Source organism: Palaemon carinicauda, chromosome 3 (assembly GCF_036898095.1).
Source record: "Palaemon carinicauda isolate YSFRI2023 chromosome 3, ASM3689809v2, whole genome shotgun sequence".
Classification (NCBI taxonomy): domain Eukaryota; kingdom Metazoa; phylum Arthropoda; class Malacostraca; order Decapoda; family Palaemonidae; genus Palaemon; species Palaemon carinicauda.
Genome location: NC_090727.1, coordinates 155,517,791 through 155,535,450, shown reverse-complemented (window position 1 = coordinate 155,535,450; position 17,660 = coordinate 155,517,791).

Here is a 17,660-nt window from a genome sequence, read left to right as displayed (position 1 = left end):
AATTGCCATTGCTGTCTCGGGTAATTGTTACCTTTGAAGAAATCACTGTCCTTGCCAGAAGGCTTTAATGGCCGTGTTTTCATCTAATGAAATCTCACGTCATTTCTAGTGATAGATCGTCTCCTGGCGCCGTGCCAACGGCAGAAATGCGTGGCATGGTTATAATAGTAATAAGTTCATAAAGGAAGTATTACTACTACTACTACTACTACTACTACTACTACTACTACTAGCTAAACTACAACCCTTGTTGGAAACGCAAGATGCTATGAGCCCAAAGGCTCTAACAAGGAAAAATATCCCAGTGAGGAAAGGATCTAAGGAAATAAATAAACGATTTGAAAAATAATGAACAATTTAAATATAAAGCAGTAACAACATCAAAACAGATATTTCCTATATAAAGTATAAAAAGACTTATGTCAGCCAGCTCAACCTGAAAAATAAAAAAATTGCTGCAAGTTTGCACTTTTGACGTATCACCTTTCATTGATGTTTGGAACACGGCGCTGATATCCTGGTGCATTAGCTGACAGGGTTGCCATTCGTACGATAATTATCGTACATGTACATTATTTTAGGTCCAGGACGATGTACGATACATACCTTAGGTATATACAATGTATGTGTGTGTGTTTGATTAAGCAATTACGCTAAAATACCTTGAAATAAGCTATTTATGTTACTCCTTAATAATCTTGTTCAAAGTGTGTACGATAATTTTGGTTTAAAAAACGATAATTTTAAGGTTCATGTACGATAATCCAGTGGAAATAATCTGGTAACCCTGCATTAGCAGTCCATTGATGCGCCTGGCAGCAGTCATGCCACAGGAGCGTGAGCCCCCATGATATGGAAGACGGGCCAGGGACTGAGGGGCATGTTTAAGACTATTAATACCTTCGGGTTGGCCCGCTTCCCATCCTTGCCTCATAACCCCCCCCACCCCCCATCTGGTCCTCCTCGTATCATCATCCTCATCACCGTCGTCATAATTTCACGATGATACTTCCCCATGCCTTCTCTGTTCAGCTTTCATCATCTTCCTCTCCTCCCCCTCTTGCCACACCCATGTGGGCTCATTCACGTGACACGCCCATTTTGCTGGTTTAAATGACTGGGGTTTATCCGTCCTCTCATCCTTTATAAAGATTCTTCCCTTACGTAGGCCTCGTCATTACTATCAAACTCATTATATATATATAATATATATATATATATATATATATATATATATATCAGTTTAGAGGGATACCTTAACGCTGTGTAAGGGCTTTTGTATTGCCATGATCGACAAATCTCTACTAATCAGGGCCAACTATACTATGTTGGTTTGGTGTAGGTTACCAGACTAAAGTCTCCCACCATCACCAATTAGCACTGGTCAGCGCGGTGATAAAAACTTGCCAAACACCAGACATGATTTGATAGGTTTGCAGCCTTTGTTCTGCAGTGGACTATAAATGGCTGCATTTGTTGTTGTATATATTTTTGTGCAAATAGAATGTGTTTGTTTGAAATGTATTTTATTGAATTCGTCATCTGCTTGCTCATGTGCTGATGAGCTATGTTCTGGAACTTTGATGGATTTTATGACCATTATTGTTGTGACGCCAGTGCATCGTTAAAAGTTTGGCAGAAGCAATTTTATTCCAATCAGTGGCGATGTCTGACTTTTTTTTTAGGAAATGGCTGCTTGCGTTTGATATGCCGCCTTGTTTATCTTTCATCGTTGTGTACTCTATATACATACACACACAGACACATATGTATGTGTGTGTGTATATATATATATATATATATATATATATATATATATATATATATATATATATATATATATATATATGAGTGTGTGTGTGCATGTGTGTACGCGTGTCTGTGGATGTGTGTGTGTGTGTGTGTGTAGGAAGGTGGAAAGAAATTGTACATTCCTTTCATATATTTTATCTATAAAACCCTTGCTTTATAAAAATCCTGTGAGGTACACCCTGGAGCAATATGAAATAATTTCTTGAAAATTCTGATTATAAACCTTGCAATCCACCCATTAAGTTAACCTATATTATTAAAATTCATCTTGAAGGTTCCAGCTCGGCATTTTAAGTATTTTTATCTTCATCTAATTTTCTTTAGGATTTTTGTCTGTATTTAGAAAATAATATTTGTCGCAAAGTGGGAGTTGAGGTATCTATGAACTCACTTGATTTTCATCTCGTCTTTTGAATTGAGGTTGCAAGCCATACCTTCACGCTGACAGTGATCCACCACAGTCGAGTAACCAGTAGCTATGTAAGTCTTGGCTAAAGCCAATAAGAGCTCTTGAATATATCAAAGAGAATGCGCAGCGTGTTTCTCTTTAGTGAGGTTGATCTCTGGGTCCCTCACTCGTTATGCTAGGTCAGAATTGTGACCCATTTGAAATGCCATATTTGTTTATATAGTTGTGTACGCGACTCGTCAAAATTAACAGCTAAAGATAGATATGCACACACACGCATTCCCCTCTCACCAGGATATGAGTACCCTTTCTCCTCCCTACCTGATGGTCGGGGAGAGACCGAGTGGTTATAAATCTGGCAATGATATATATATATATATATATATATATATATATATATATATATATATATATATATATATATATATCATCTCCTCTCACGCCTATTGACTTAAGGGTCGTCTGTTAGATTTCGCCAGTCGTCTATATCTTGAGCTTTTAATTCAATACTTCTCCATTCATCATTTCCTACTTCACGCTTCATAGTCGTCAGATGTAGGATTTGGTTTTCTAACTCTTCTAATGCCTTGTAGAGCCCAGTTGAAAGTTTGCCGAACTAATATATATGTGTATATATATATATATATATATATGTATATATAATATATATATTTATATTATATATTATTATTATTATTATTATTATTATTATTATTATTATTACTAGCCAAGCTACAACCCTATTTGGAAAAGCAAGATACTATAAGCACAAGAGCTCCAATAGGGAAAAATAGCCCAGTGAGGAAAGGAAATAAGGAAATAAATAAATAATGCGGACAAATTAACAATAAATCATTCTAAAAACAGTAACAACGTTAAAACATATGTCATATATAAACTGTTAACGTCAAAAACAGATATGTCATGTGTAAACTATAAAAAGTCATGTCAGCTTGGTCAACATAAAATTTGTTCCAACTTTGAACTTTTGAAGTTCTACTGATTCAACTACCCGATTAGGGAAATCATTCCACAACTTGGTCACTGCTGGAATAAAACTTCTAGAATTCTGTGTAGTATTGAGCCTCATGATGGAGAAGGCCTGGCTATTAGAATTAACTGCTTGCCTAGTATTACGAACAGGATAGAATTGTCGAGGGATATCTGAATGTAAAGGATGGTCAGAGTTATGAAAAATCTTATGCATAATGAACTAATTGAACGATGGTACCAAAGATTAATATCTAGATCAGGAATAAGAAATTTGATAGACCTTAAGTTTCTTTCCAACAAAGTAAGATGAGAATCAGCAGCTGAAGACCAGACAGGAGAACAATACTCAAAACAAAATAGAATGAAAAAATTAAAACACTTCTTGAGAATAGATTGATCACCGAAAATCTTAAAAGGCTTTCTCAATAAGCCATTTTTTTTGTGCAATTGAAGAAGACACAGACCTAATGTGTATCTCAAAAGTAAATTTGCTGTCGAGAATCACACCTAATAATTTATATATATATATATATATATATATATATATATATATATATATATATATATATATATTTATATATAAATCTATATCTATATATCTACAGTATATCTATCTATCTATCTATCTATCTATCTATCTATCTATATATATATATATATATATATATATATATATATATATATATATATATATCTGACCAGACACTTCCTCTTTATTATATAAGTGAGATTATTATAGTTTTAATGTATATACATCATTTATTATTATTATTATTATTATTATTATTATTATTATTATTATTATTATTATTATTGAGGCGGTGGGTGATGAAACGATTTTTAATATCTTCACGGACCACCTGTTACTCGATTGTGCATCTGTCGTTCTCTTGGCCTTTGCGATAAGAGTTAAACAGCCTATCAAATTTCCCTCCGGGATTTAAATCCGCTCTTCACAAGGCTTCCGCCGCTCTGTGGGGATTTTCTCTTTGGATTACGCCTCTGTCTGATGATGTCATGACTTTGCTTGGTCGGCCACACACACAAGTAGGCCTAACTAACGGATTAAGTGTGTTAGGCCTACCCTAGGTGGACATTATAATAGTTTCCTTTTCATCTATCGTTTTTGTGTTGTATTATAGAAAGTAATTTTTCTTTTCAAAGTTATATAGAATAATTTTTTGATGAAATATTTTCGCTTTACCAGATGACAAACTCATATATATATATATATATATATATATATATATATATATATATATATATATATATATATATATATATATATTTCATCTACCTTTTTTTCATTCTGAAATTAATCAAAGCTCATTTTTTTCTCTCTGAAATTTATCAAATTGTCATGTAAGGAAGTACTCATATATCAAGCTATACGAAAACAAACTTGATTTTTTATAGTGAGATTAGTTTAAGGATCATATTCTGTTAGGAGTTTTCGTATTACGTCTCCCTTTTATTTACGAAAACATCGAAGGAAGCAATTCTACGTTTACTATAATCTCCAACAAATGGGAAAGCTTCAACACTCACAGAAATTTTTTAACATTTTTGGTTTGCGTTTCAAAAATGACGAGAGAAATACTTGTTTACTTTTGTTAAATTTTAGAGAAGTACTTGTATATCTCTATTTCCTATTAGAGAAATACTTGTATATCTCTATTTCCTATTAGAGAAATACTTGTATACCTCTGTTTCCTATTAGAGAAGTACTTGCATATCTCTATTTCCTATAAAAGAAATACTTTTATACCTCTATTTCCTATAAGAGAAATACTTGGATACCTCTATTTCGTATAAGAGAAATACTTGTATGCCTCAGTTTCCTAATAGAGAAATACTGGTAACTATTCTATTACGTGCTTTGTTTTATATTTTTTTATGAAATACATTTATTCCTGCATTCCCTTGTAAAAGTTCATTCATTATTTCTCGGGAAATATAAATCTACTTCAAACGTATGACAAAAGCAATGTTGAATCACATATGTTCCTCTCCCTTATCCTTCATTGTTTAATATTATGCCACCGAGGAATTTGATATTTCATTCACAGGGAGGATCTGTCGTTTTCCCAAAGCCTCCAGATTAATACCCAGATAATGCTTTAGGGCCGTATTTGTGTGTGTGTGTGTATGTGTATGTATGTCGGATTTACCGCCTTAACTTAGGTTTAGATTACCCTGATTTATTCTCCGGTGAAGATTTTGCTTGTCTGAGTGATCTACTTTTCGAGCTTTGCCGAGTTAGGCTCTCTCTCTCTCTCTCTCTCTCTCTCTCTCTCTCTCTCTCTCTCTCTCTCTCTCTCTCTCTCTCTCTCTCTCTCAGGTACAGTAATCCGAGCTACGTGTCTTAAGGAAATGTCTGATTTCTTCCATTCTGTTATGATTTGAATATTGTCTTTCTCCAGTTGCTGACTCTCATCTTGATTTGTTGGACAAGCACTTGTGGTTTACTAAATTCTTTACTGTAGTCTTGATCTGGGTATTAATCTTTTACACCGTCATTCAATTTTTTTTGTATGTTGCATAAGATTTGTTAATAAATGTGACTAACCTTTGCCTTCAGATCTTCCCTGGGTTTACCATCTTGTGGGTAGTTATAGGAATGCAGTTAATACTTTGAGTATTGCTTTCATCACAAGGGTAGGAGAGACTCTTTAGCTATGGTAAGCAGCTCTCCGAGGAGAAGGACACTCCAAAATCAAACCTTTGTTCTTTAGTTTTGGGTAGTGCCATAGTTTATTTCCATGGTCTTTTACTGTCATGGGGTTGAGTTCTCGTGCTTGAGGGTACGCTCGGGCACACTATTCTGTGTTATTTCTCTTCCTCTTGTTTTTTTAGAGTTTTTATAGTTTATGCATTATATATTTATTTTGATGTTGTTACTGTTCTTAAAATATTTTATTTTAATTGTCAATTACTTCTCCTGTTGTTTATTTATTCCTTATTTCCTTTTCTCACCGGGCTATTTTCCCTGTTGAAGCCTTTGGTCTTGTAGCATCTTGCTTTTCCAACTAGGGCTGTAGCTTAGCAAGTAAAAATAATACAATATATTACTCTTATTCAACATTTTAATCAGATACATATCAACAAGAAATATTTGTTGTAGATTAATTAAATATCAGATTTTAGTCATTAGATATTGTAATTCACTATTATTATCTCATTGTTTTGATTCAAGTTGAGAATTGGAATGGGTATGTTTGTATTTTTTTTTCAGTTTTCCCCTTTTCAATCACATATCACACATCGAATCAAGAACTTTGAGGTTTGTTCTGTTTTCGGGAGAGGGGACAGATTGCTGAGTAACTTTTGAAATTGACACGTTGTAACATTTTGTTTGACGTTTGTAAAGCTTCTTTTTTTTTTTTTTAGTTGGGTATAAATCCTTAACTGGGAATTTATTTTGATGTATCTTATGGGAATTTCTTTGTAGGTAAATTTTGCTGTCATGTATTTGTTAAGCTGATTTATTCCAACTCTGATCTCTTTTTTTTTTCGCAAGATTCTTTAAGTTATTAGGTATCTGGTGAACGCCAGACTGGGGTTCGAGTCCCGCTCAGACTCGTTAGTTCCTTTGGTCGCTGCAACCTCACCATCCTTGTGAGATAAGGATGGGTGGTCGGGGGGAGCCTATAGATCTACAGTATTTGCTGAGTCATCAGTAGCCATTGTCTGACCTCATTCGTCCTAGCTTGGGTGGAGAGGGGGCTTGGACGCTGATCATATGTATATATGATCAGTCTCTACGGCATTGTCCTGCTTGATAGGGCAATGTCACTGTCCATTGCTTCTGCCATTCATGAGCGGTCTTTAAACCTTTGAACGTGGAATTAATGGTTTGCCGGAATGCGAAAGCGAACACACCTGAATTGGCATGGCTTTGAATGTCCACACACTTCCTAATGCAACACCTGGCGTAGCAGCTTAAATAAGAAAAATATTTAATTTGTTTCGGCATAAATAAGAAAAATATTTATTTTAGAAGGGCACGAATAAGAAAAATATTTATAACTACTGACAATCAATATTAATTGCCTTATTTGTATGTGACTTTTCTTTTTCGTTTCGCATATCGCTATTTCTATTACATTTTTTTTTCTATTAGAATCATATCAAGCGTTATTTAAGTAGAAGAGGAGATGGGAGAGGGAAGAGATAGGAGGTAGGTAGCCAGGGACCCAAGCAGAAGCAGCAGCATCAGCATCAGCTATCACGTAGGATTGTAGCAACAACGAGCACATTGTATTGGGCCCCTCCGGATTAGGCTTTAAGTCCGACCCAGTGAACTTTGTGTTTTGCGTCAACACAAAGGGCCGCAGCAGCTTTAGGCCTCCATGTAATCCAGGACACGTCAGCACCCCTGACGATTCGCTGATGTCTGCGTCAGCAAAATCTTGTGATTGTTAGACTGTCAAGTATTTACAGAATGTTTGAAGGGATAGGGAATGTCTTTTTCATCATGGATTGTATTAATTGGGTACGCTCGTCTGTGTTGTCGTAAGTGAGCGTTAATACATTTAAGTTTATTTTCAGCCGAAAAAATTAGAATTCCTCTTGAGGGGGCGGTTTGTAAAGACAAAAAAATATAGAAGTAATTCTCTCTTCATTCTCGTAACCAATCATTAAGATTAAAGCTCTTTTGCCGAAAGCTTCCACAGTATCCAACGTCATTTTGATGTTAAAGCACGCTCTCTCTCTCTCTCTCTCTCTCTCTCTCTCTCTCTCTCTCTCTCTCTCTCTCGCTCGCTCGCTCTCTCTCTCTCTCTCTCTCTCTCTCTCTCTCTCTCTCTCTCTCTCTCTCACGCAATGTTTTGAGAAGGAATTAGAACTATTCACTGGCACTGGCTTGTGAAACGGAATGGCGTGGTAATGGTTTGCATAAAGGAGATATCCTTTATCAGTCAGTGCTCGGAGATCACATAATAGCAGTGGAGAGAGAGAGAGAGAGAGAGAGAGAGAGAGAGAGAGAGAGAGAGAGAGAGAGAGAGAGAGATGGTGACGTGCAATAACATAATTGGAGAAATTCTATTAATGTGAGTCACTTGTTTGTGATGTGGCACTCGTCTGTGGCAGTGAATTGAACTGCCTATGCTCCCGGTAAATACTTTTATAGTCTATAATTTTAGTTAACTGATAGATTAACTGTTTTTTGGTTCTGCTCTGTTACATTCGAGAATTCTTTCTATGGTTTATGTAGTCCTTTCCCGTAATTTTTTTTTTTTTTTTTAAGAATATAAAGATCCTGTACTTGTAAAAATACATTTGATGTATATAAATGTGTGTGTGTATTCTGAATATGTGCAAGTACTCCACTGTTGAGTGTGTGTTTATATGTATGTATATATATTATATATAATATTATATATATTATATATATATATTATATATATATATATATATATATAGAGAGAGAGAGAGAGAGAGAGAGAGAGAGAGAGAGAGAGAGAGAGATGTTTATGTGTAATTTTATATTTATGAGGATATGGTTATATATGCATAAATATGTATATGCATGTTTATATATGTATGCAAGCATGTATGGGTGTATGCATCTCATTTATATGCATTTGTATATTTGTAGGCTTATATGCATGTCTATGTGTGTGTATTAACATTGACAAGTTTAAAAAAAAAGATGAGATAAGCCCATATTTATATAAAGAAATTGTATCGGAAGGCCTAAAGAAATCACCTGACACCTGAAATGACCCTTAAGCACCACACCTGGCTAATGGGATATGATGCCCCGCCCACGTAAACACCTGAGAATTTGGGTCTCTGCATTTAGCTTGTATTTTTTCACATATTGTAATACAAATATTTGTATGTTCGTACTTTCACTGTACTATATATAATGTAAAAATCTCTCTTAATAAAGCAGTCGTCTTGAAGAAATAAGACAAATCTAGTCAGAGTTCATTATTATATTTTCATTTTCATTGTGGTTCGTTTGCATATTATATCAAGTGGAGGATATATTAGTGATAGATTACAAGGCAAGGAAAAGTTGGTTATTATGTCTAGTAAGAGAAGAATGGAGAAGTATATTTAAGAGTAATGTTACTAGCATCAATATTAGTTGATTGAGGAAGTGTTCAGAATGTGACCATAAAATAGAGAAGGTAAGGCAAATTGGTTTGATGTGAAAGAAGATAAAAAGTATTAGGGAGGCGCGAGATGAACACAGATGATTTGTAAGAAATATGCTTTGGGTCGAAACTACCACTGTGGAAGGGTTTGAAAGCCGTTCATGATTGGCAGAGGCAGCGGATAGTGAAATTGCCCTATCATGCAGGACAATGCCCTAGAGACTGACCACATTATATACATAAGATCAGCGCCCAAGCCCCCCTCTCCACCCAAACTAGGACCAAGGAGGGCCAGGCAATGGGTGCTGATGACTCAGCAGATTGACCTATAGGCTCCCCCAAACCCCCCATCCTTAGCTTACAAGGACGGTGAGATTGTAGCGACCAAATGAACTAACAAGTTTAAGCGGGACTCAAATCCCAGTCTGGCAATCACCAGGCAAGGACGCCACCACCAGGCCAGTTCAACCATATGGGAAATTTAAGGGTTGTGTTTATAAGACTGTAGGATGTGTTTTTGAGTATAGCCTACTCGTGTGCACATGAAAATTAGAATAATTTTAGTAACTTTTGTTTTTGGTTTAGAAGAAATAAAGTATATAAAGAAGATTTGTTTAAAGTGCAGGTTCTGGATGAAAAGAGATGGTTCTGAATTATGGAACTCCGAAGAATTCTGGGAACTGATGTTTGCTGATATTGAGTCATTATTCGGGGAAGAGGCCAGGAATTAAAATATAAGGAAAATGTTTAGCCAAGTGACCGGCCCTTCAATACAGTGGGATTGGTAAAGTCGAAAGAATATATATATATATATATATATATATATATATATATATATATATATGTATATGTATATATATACACATACATATATATATATATATATATATATATATATATATATATATATATATATATATATATATATATATGAGAGAGAGAGAGAGAGAGAGAGAGAGAGAGAGAGAGAGAGAGAGAGAGAGAGACCATATTTAGTAACCAAGTCAAAATATGTCAATAGCTCTATATTTATATACGTTATCAACATTGTTTATATACGCTGGTCAAAATCACAAACGCCACCAAACAACCTTTTGCATGTTCTTACAATGTCTTTCTTTGCTTCCTTTATAACTGCATACAAGACCAAACAGGAAGCATTGGCTAGTCTCTTCTCTTTTGACGTCGTCGTATTCTGATCACGGTTGGTGGTGTCCACGTGGTTGTCAATAGCCCTTTGAAGCCGTGCTGAACTTCCCATTTAGTGCAAGTGCGAGTGGGTGAAAAGATTTTTACAGCCTGTAAAACTCTCGTCGACAAAGCTTCTCCTGATGTGTAAAGGAACCGAAGGGGGATATTCAGGTCGTATTTCCTCCGGGGTCGTTCTGATTTTACTTGACTCGAATTTGTAAGGAACAATTTAGTCTTATGTTTTTCAATTTGGGCTTTGTTGCAATCCTACTTTTTTTAATTTGTTAAATATTTCAATTATCATTTATATATATATATATATATATATATATATATATATATATATATATATATATATATATATATATATATAATGTAGTGTTTGAAAGTGATAAGGTATTGTCATTCGGCTAAGCGGCTTTTACTTGACTTGAATGTAAAGGATACATTAGTCTAATTTTTTCTTTTGGACTTTGTTGCAATCCTGCTTTTTAATTTGTGAAATGTTTCAATTCTCGTGTTTTTTTATATGTAATATTGTTTAGTTTTAAAATAGTATTGTGGTCAGGCCCCCATGATGTATGGGACAATACTTTTAAAAGAATCAGAGCCCCAAGACATTTAACTTTTAAGGCTTTTAAGTGAGGAATTCATGTAAGCCTACAGTCAAATATCAAGCCTAAAAATTTAGCTTCACTTACACATAGGATCTGTTGACCTTTAATAGTCCAAAAATTATCAGGTGATATCTTTATACCCTCCTCTTTGATGTTATCTAGATATAAAATGTTTCCATTTGATCACTCTCAAATATATATTTATTTCTCATTTGCCTTTAGTATCCAATGTATGTTATGGTTAAAAGCAATGTCTTAAACCATCTTGTGCTTCTAGACTTTCACGTTTAAAAATTAAAAGTTAAATACATCTATGTAATACTTAGGCATCAACTTAACCTATTTCAGTTTGCTTTTTCAGTTTCTAATAAAATGATTGAAACAACTTGAACATGAATTTCTTTGTGTAATTCCATGTATGAAAGATCTATTTGGATTTTGCTGTTGTTGAAATATTCTATTTTAATAGTTCATTATTTGTTTTGTAGTTTATTTCCTTATTTCTTTTCCTCACTAGGCTACTTTTCCCTATTTGAGCCCGCGGGCTTAAAGCATTATGCTTTTCCAACTAAGGTTGTAGCTTAGCTAGCAATGATATTATTATCATTATTATTATTATTATTATTATTATCAAAGCTGATTGCAGTGGTCCCCCTATTTGAGCCCGTGGGCTTAAAGCATCATGCTTTTCCAACTAAGGTTGTAGCTTAGCTAGCAATGATATTATTATTATTATTATTATTATTATTATTATTATTATTATTATTATTATCATCAAAACTGATTGCAGTGGTCCAATCACTCTCCTGATATATGGACATCACCCGCACTGAAATGTGTTGATCTTGTGAATTTCTACGTCATCCTATAACACCTTTCATTCCTACGGTATGTGACGATACCACCGGAGTTCACCTCTTCGTTCCAACACAAAAGTTGTAGGGTTGGCGACATCTGCTAGAGTTGCGTGTGTGTGTTGGGGAAGAAGGGGTTGCATGCTTTCCTTTCGTGTATGGTATTAGGGTCAGGGGATTATCTAGCACTAGTTGTATGTGTGTGTGTTTGTATGGGGCTTCTGTACTGGCGGAAGGTCATTGTTTATTTATAACCCCTCTACATTCACCTTTGTCGTGTCTGAAGTGAAATCTTACTTGATTTGACGGCTTCTGTTTCTCAGGGTATGGATTTTTATGTTCGTGAGTCATTTACTGATATTCATGTTTTTCATAAAAATTCAAAATGTACGTGTCCATTGAGAAGTTTGAATGTTATCATTCTGGTGGGAAATGCTACATGAAAAAGTAAGTTATAATATAAATGTTATGCGAGAACGATAATAGTTTATATATATATATATATATATATATATATATATATATATATATATATATATATATTATATATATATATATATATATATATATATATATATATATATATATATATACAAATACGAAGTTAGAATTGATATTATTATTACTAACAAGCTACAACCCTAGTTGGAAAAGCAAGATGCTATAAGCCCAAGGGCTCCAATAGGGAAAAAGAGCCCAGTGAGGAAAGGAAATAAGGAAATAAATAAATTATGTGAACAAATCAACAATAAATCATTCTAAAAACAGTAACAACGTCAATAACAGATATGTCATATATAAACTATAAAAAGACTCATGTCAGCCTGGTCAACATAAAAACATTTGCTCCAACTTTGAACTTTTGAAGTTCTACTGATTCAACTACCCGATTAGGACGACCATTCCACAACATGGTAACAGCTGGAATAAAACTTCTAGAATACTGTTTAGTATTGAGCCTCATGATGGAGAAGGCCTGGCTATTAGAATTAACTGCCTGCCTAGTATTATGAACAGGATATAGAATTGTCCAGGGAGATCTGAATGTGAAGAATAGTCAGTTATGAAAAATCTTATGCAGCATGCATAATGAGCTAATTGAACGACGGTGCCAAAGATTAATATCTAGATCAGTAATAAGAAATTTAATAGACCGTAAGTTTCTGTCCAAAAAATTAAGATGAGAATCAGCTGCTGAAGACCAGACAGGAGAACAATACTCAAAACAAGGTAGAATGAAAGAATTAAAACAATTCTTCAGAATAGATTGATCACCGGAAATCTTGAAAGACTCTCAATAAGCCAATTTTTTTTTGTGCAATTGAAGAAGACACAGACCTAATGTGTTTCTCAGAAGTAAATTTGCTGTCGAGAATCACACATAAGATTTTAAAAGAGACACAAATTTAAAGAAACATTATCAATATTGAGATCCGGATGTTGAGGAGCCACCGTCCTTAACCTACTTACAATCATACTTATAGTTTTGTTAGGATTCAATTTCATACCTTATAATTTGCACCATGCACTAATTTTAGCTAAATCTCTATTAAGGGATTCACCAACCCCATATATAGGTCTGGGGTTGGTGATTCCCTTAATAGAGATTTAGCTTCAGGGGATGGAATTGATGCATAGAGTAGCATCATCTGCATATGCAACAAGCTTGTTTTTAGGCCAAACCACATGTCATGTGTATATAGTATGAAAAGTAATGGGCCAAGAACACTACCCTGTGACACACTGGATATCACATTCCTATACTCACAATAGTGCCCATCAACAACAACTCTTTGAGATCTGCTACTTGAAAAAATCAATGATAATGCTAAGAAACGACCCACCCACTCCCAACTGTTTGAGTTTGAAAACAAGGGTCTCATGATTGACACGGTCAAAGGCAGCACTAAAATCAAGGCCAATCATACGAACATCCTTTCAAGATCTCTCATAAATGATAAAGAGCAAGTAGTCTTACCTTGGTGAGAGGGGGGTGCGTGTGCGTGTGCGTGCATATCTATCAAATATGTAGCTGTCATTTTTGGCGGATTGCTTAAACCAGTTACAAATAATATCCGGGTCCCAGTTAGCCGGCGAGCGTTGCTTTGGCGATGTTATTCTTTACTCACTGAAATGCAGAAAATTCTCTCTCTCTCTCTCTCTCTCTCTCTCTCTCTCTCTCTCTCTCTCTCTCTCTCTCTCTCTCTCTCTCTCTCTCAGACATTTACTGTCGTACCAAGAAGAGATGTTCCTGAGTGATTTCAACCACTGAAAGTTTGAATCGAAATCCATTTCACGAAGCTTAGTTTTGATTTTTACTCTTGGTAATCGTTGTTCTTTACCCATAGCCTTAATATGAAAGTATAAAACGAGTATTTTTTATGGTATCAACCCTATAAAACATTTTGCAACTTATACAAACTTGCAACGATGAATGTTTTAAGAATCATATTGTTCGCAGAAGTAAATTCTCAGCATTATTTTTTAATATATTTTTTTCTTGATAAAAGTAAAATAATAGGAATGTAAGTCACTTGAAATTTGCCAGAAAATTTACGCATTTATTTGATTTTAATTATTTATTCGCGATGTTCGAGCGAGTGTCATATCCAGTCTGTAGTATACAGAACTCTGGATTAAGTTACTTGTGGGTTTTAGGAGAAAACTTTTTGATTAAATCAAGAATTGCATTAAGGAAGATACTATTTTATTTTGCTTATTATTAGTAGTATTATTATTGTTGTTGTTGTGTTATTATTATTTCTTGCTAAGCTACAACTCTAGTTGAAGGAGGCAAGATACTACAAGCCCAAGGGCTCCAACGGGGAGAAATAGCCCAGTGTATGCGCTTATATCACAGCTAGGTAAGATAGCTTGGTTTATCGGCATACATCAGGTGCATATGAAAAAATAAAAAAAAAAACTTGCCGTGCGGCTGATCTTGAAACCTCCCAAGGTCGCGGGGGGGGGGGGGGGGGGTTTACCTTTTAACCGATACCTAAGGTGATTTTGAGGCCTGCAAGCCAGTGCATGTGCTTGCAAGCCTTTGCTTGGGTCTCATCGTCTCGTTTATTCTATTGAGAGCGATGGCAGTATGATGATTATGGGAGTATCCCCAGTTATTATTATTGTTATTATTATTATTATTATTATTATTATGATGATGAGGATGATGATGATGATGTAAGTCATTACCTCCGCCAACGATGTTGGAAGGTTATGTTTTCGCCCCTATTTGTTTTTGTGTGTGTGTGTGTGTGTATGTGTTTTGGTTTGTGAACAGCTTCCTGACCACAATTTTAATCGTAGAGTAATGTAACTTGCCGGAATGAAATGGTATGTTAAAAGCTGAAAATGATTAAATTTTTGGAAGGTCAAGGCCAGAGGTAAGGTCACGGTTAAGCAAAATGTTCAATTCACGTAATCAGCCATAAGTTTGGACATCGTTGTCACACTGACTTCAAACTTGGTTCATATCCGAATGTATAAAAATCCACGCCAATTAATAAGCTGTCGCAGCGGAGGTCTGCTCTTTACTGAGTGCCTCTCTAGTTTGTTATGTTCATTCCTTTTTTGAGTATTATTGTTCATATTGTATTCGTTTATAGGGGATACTTATGTTGTTTTTTTATTATCTATCGCAATATATATGTCACAGTTAAGCATTCCTAGTTATCTCAATTCTGAATATTTTCTCCGAAGGGAAATGAAGAGCAGATCACTAATAATTTGTGGATTGGCAGAGAATAAATTTAGGAACAGTTTCCTATGTTATAGATTCAGAAATAGTTTTCTCTGTTATAGATTTAGAAATAGTTTTCTTTGTTATAGATTCAGAAATAGTTTTCTCTGTTATAGATTTAGAAATAGTTTTCTCTTATAGATTCAGAAATAGCTTTCTCTGTTATAGATTTAGAAATAGTTTCCAAATATAAATATAGTTATTTTTCATTCCAGAATAATTCAAGAATTCTCTCTCTCTCTCTCTCTCTCTCTCTCTCTCTCTCTCTCTCTCTCTCTCTCTCTCTCTCTCTCTCTCGAACAATACTTCCTTCATTACCCCACTGTCAGGACTCTGTTACCTCAAGGACAAAATTTACTTCAAACCTGTCAATATTTACTCAAAGATGGCCACCTAGATGTAATTTTGACTCGTCATCCACACTTTAGTGGCTGCTAAACTGTCTGTTGCAGTTGTTGTGATAATGGAATACTATCTCATATATGTTATTTTTGTGAATGATATACTGATGATTCAATGCTGTATTTTTTTTCTGTTGATTTCTGATGTACTGTATGTAACTGTTAATATGTAACTTTGTTTGACGTCTTTGGGCGTAATAAATTTATTAAATAATAATCTCCCTCTCCAATAGTTATTTTTCACTTCAGAATAATTCCAGGATTCTCTCTCTCTCTCTCTCTCTCTCTCTCTCTCTCTCTCTCTCTCTCTCTCTCTCTCTCTCTCTCTCTCTCATAGTTATTTTTCACTTCAGAATAATTCCAGGATTCTCTCTCTCTCTCTCTCTCTCTCTCTCTCTCTCTCTCTCTCTCTCTCTCTCTCTCTCTCTCACCCGTCCTCATGATTCCATTATGGTTATTGGAACATCAAATTGCCCGTAATTTGGAGTGCATCGAGAACGACGTAATTGCCCGACACTTGCTCTGTGTGCAATATGTATCGGTGTTAATCGTCCACGCACTATTGAACTTCAACTATCACAATTGCCAGGTGTTAATTGCAGTAAACGGTTGTCAGCCAGGCTGTTTTAAAGGTGTGTGTGTGTGTGTGTGTGTGATGTTTTATAGCACAACTTTCAGAATTGAGCGTCCTGGGTTTAACTGAAATGTTGGTTTATTGTCCCCGGTTTTATTTGAGGTTTTCTGTCTGTGTTCAGGTTTTATTTCTTGTGGGAAACAGATGATTTTTATTTCTCTATTGCAGTAATGTTGTTAACATTTTAGGATATATTTATAATCAGCTTTTGTTGTGTACTTTTATTTTACAAATTATATATTATTATTTTAAAGTACAAATTTTTCTGTGTTCAGTTTTATTTCTTGTAGGAAACATATTTTTTTTATTTCTTGATTGTAGTGATGGTTGTTGACATTTTGGATATATTCATAATCAGCATTTGTATTGTACTTTTATTTTACAAATTATATATTATTATTTTAAAGTACAATTTTTTCTGTGTTCAGTTTTTTCTTGTAGGAAACATATTTTTTTATTTCTTGATTGTAGTGATGGTTGTTGACATTTTGGATATATTTATAATCAGCATCATTAGTGTTTTTTTAAGTTTGCAAATTATTTATTTTTACGTGGAAATAAATTTTAATTTCGACAAACTACTAAGTTTACTTGCTTTCGAAAAGGACTTTCTTTAGTTCATATTTTCACGATTTTTTTTATACTGTAACGTCATATTTCTTAAAACCTTATAAAATATTAATGATCTTTTAAATATCGTTTATTTAAAGTGATATTGTCGAAAATAATATTGCAATATCTTTAGGAAAATAATTTGTAGTGGTAGTAATAATATGAGTAATAATATGGGAAGAATTTCACTATTATTGTCAAATAATTACTGATGACTAAGATGGTAATAATGCTTTAAGTAAATGACAGCGACTACCCCCCCCCCCTCCTCATGCGCTACATTGTGCA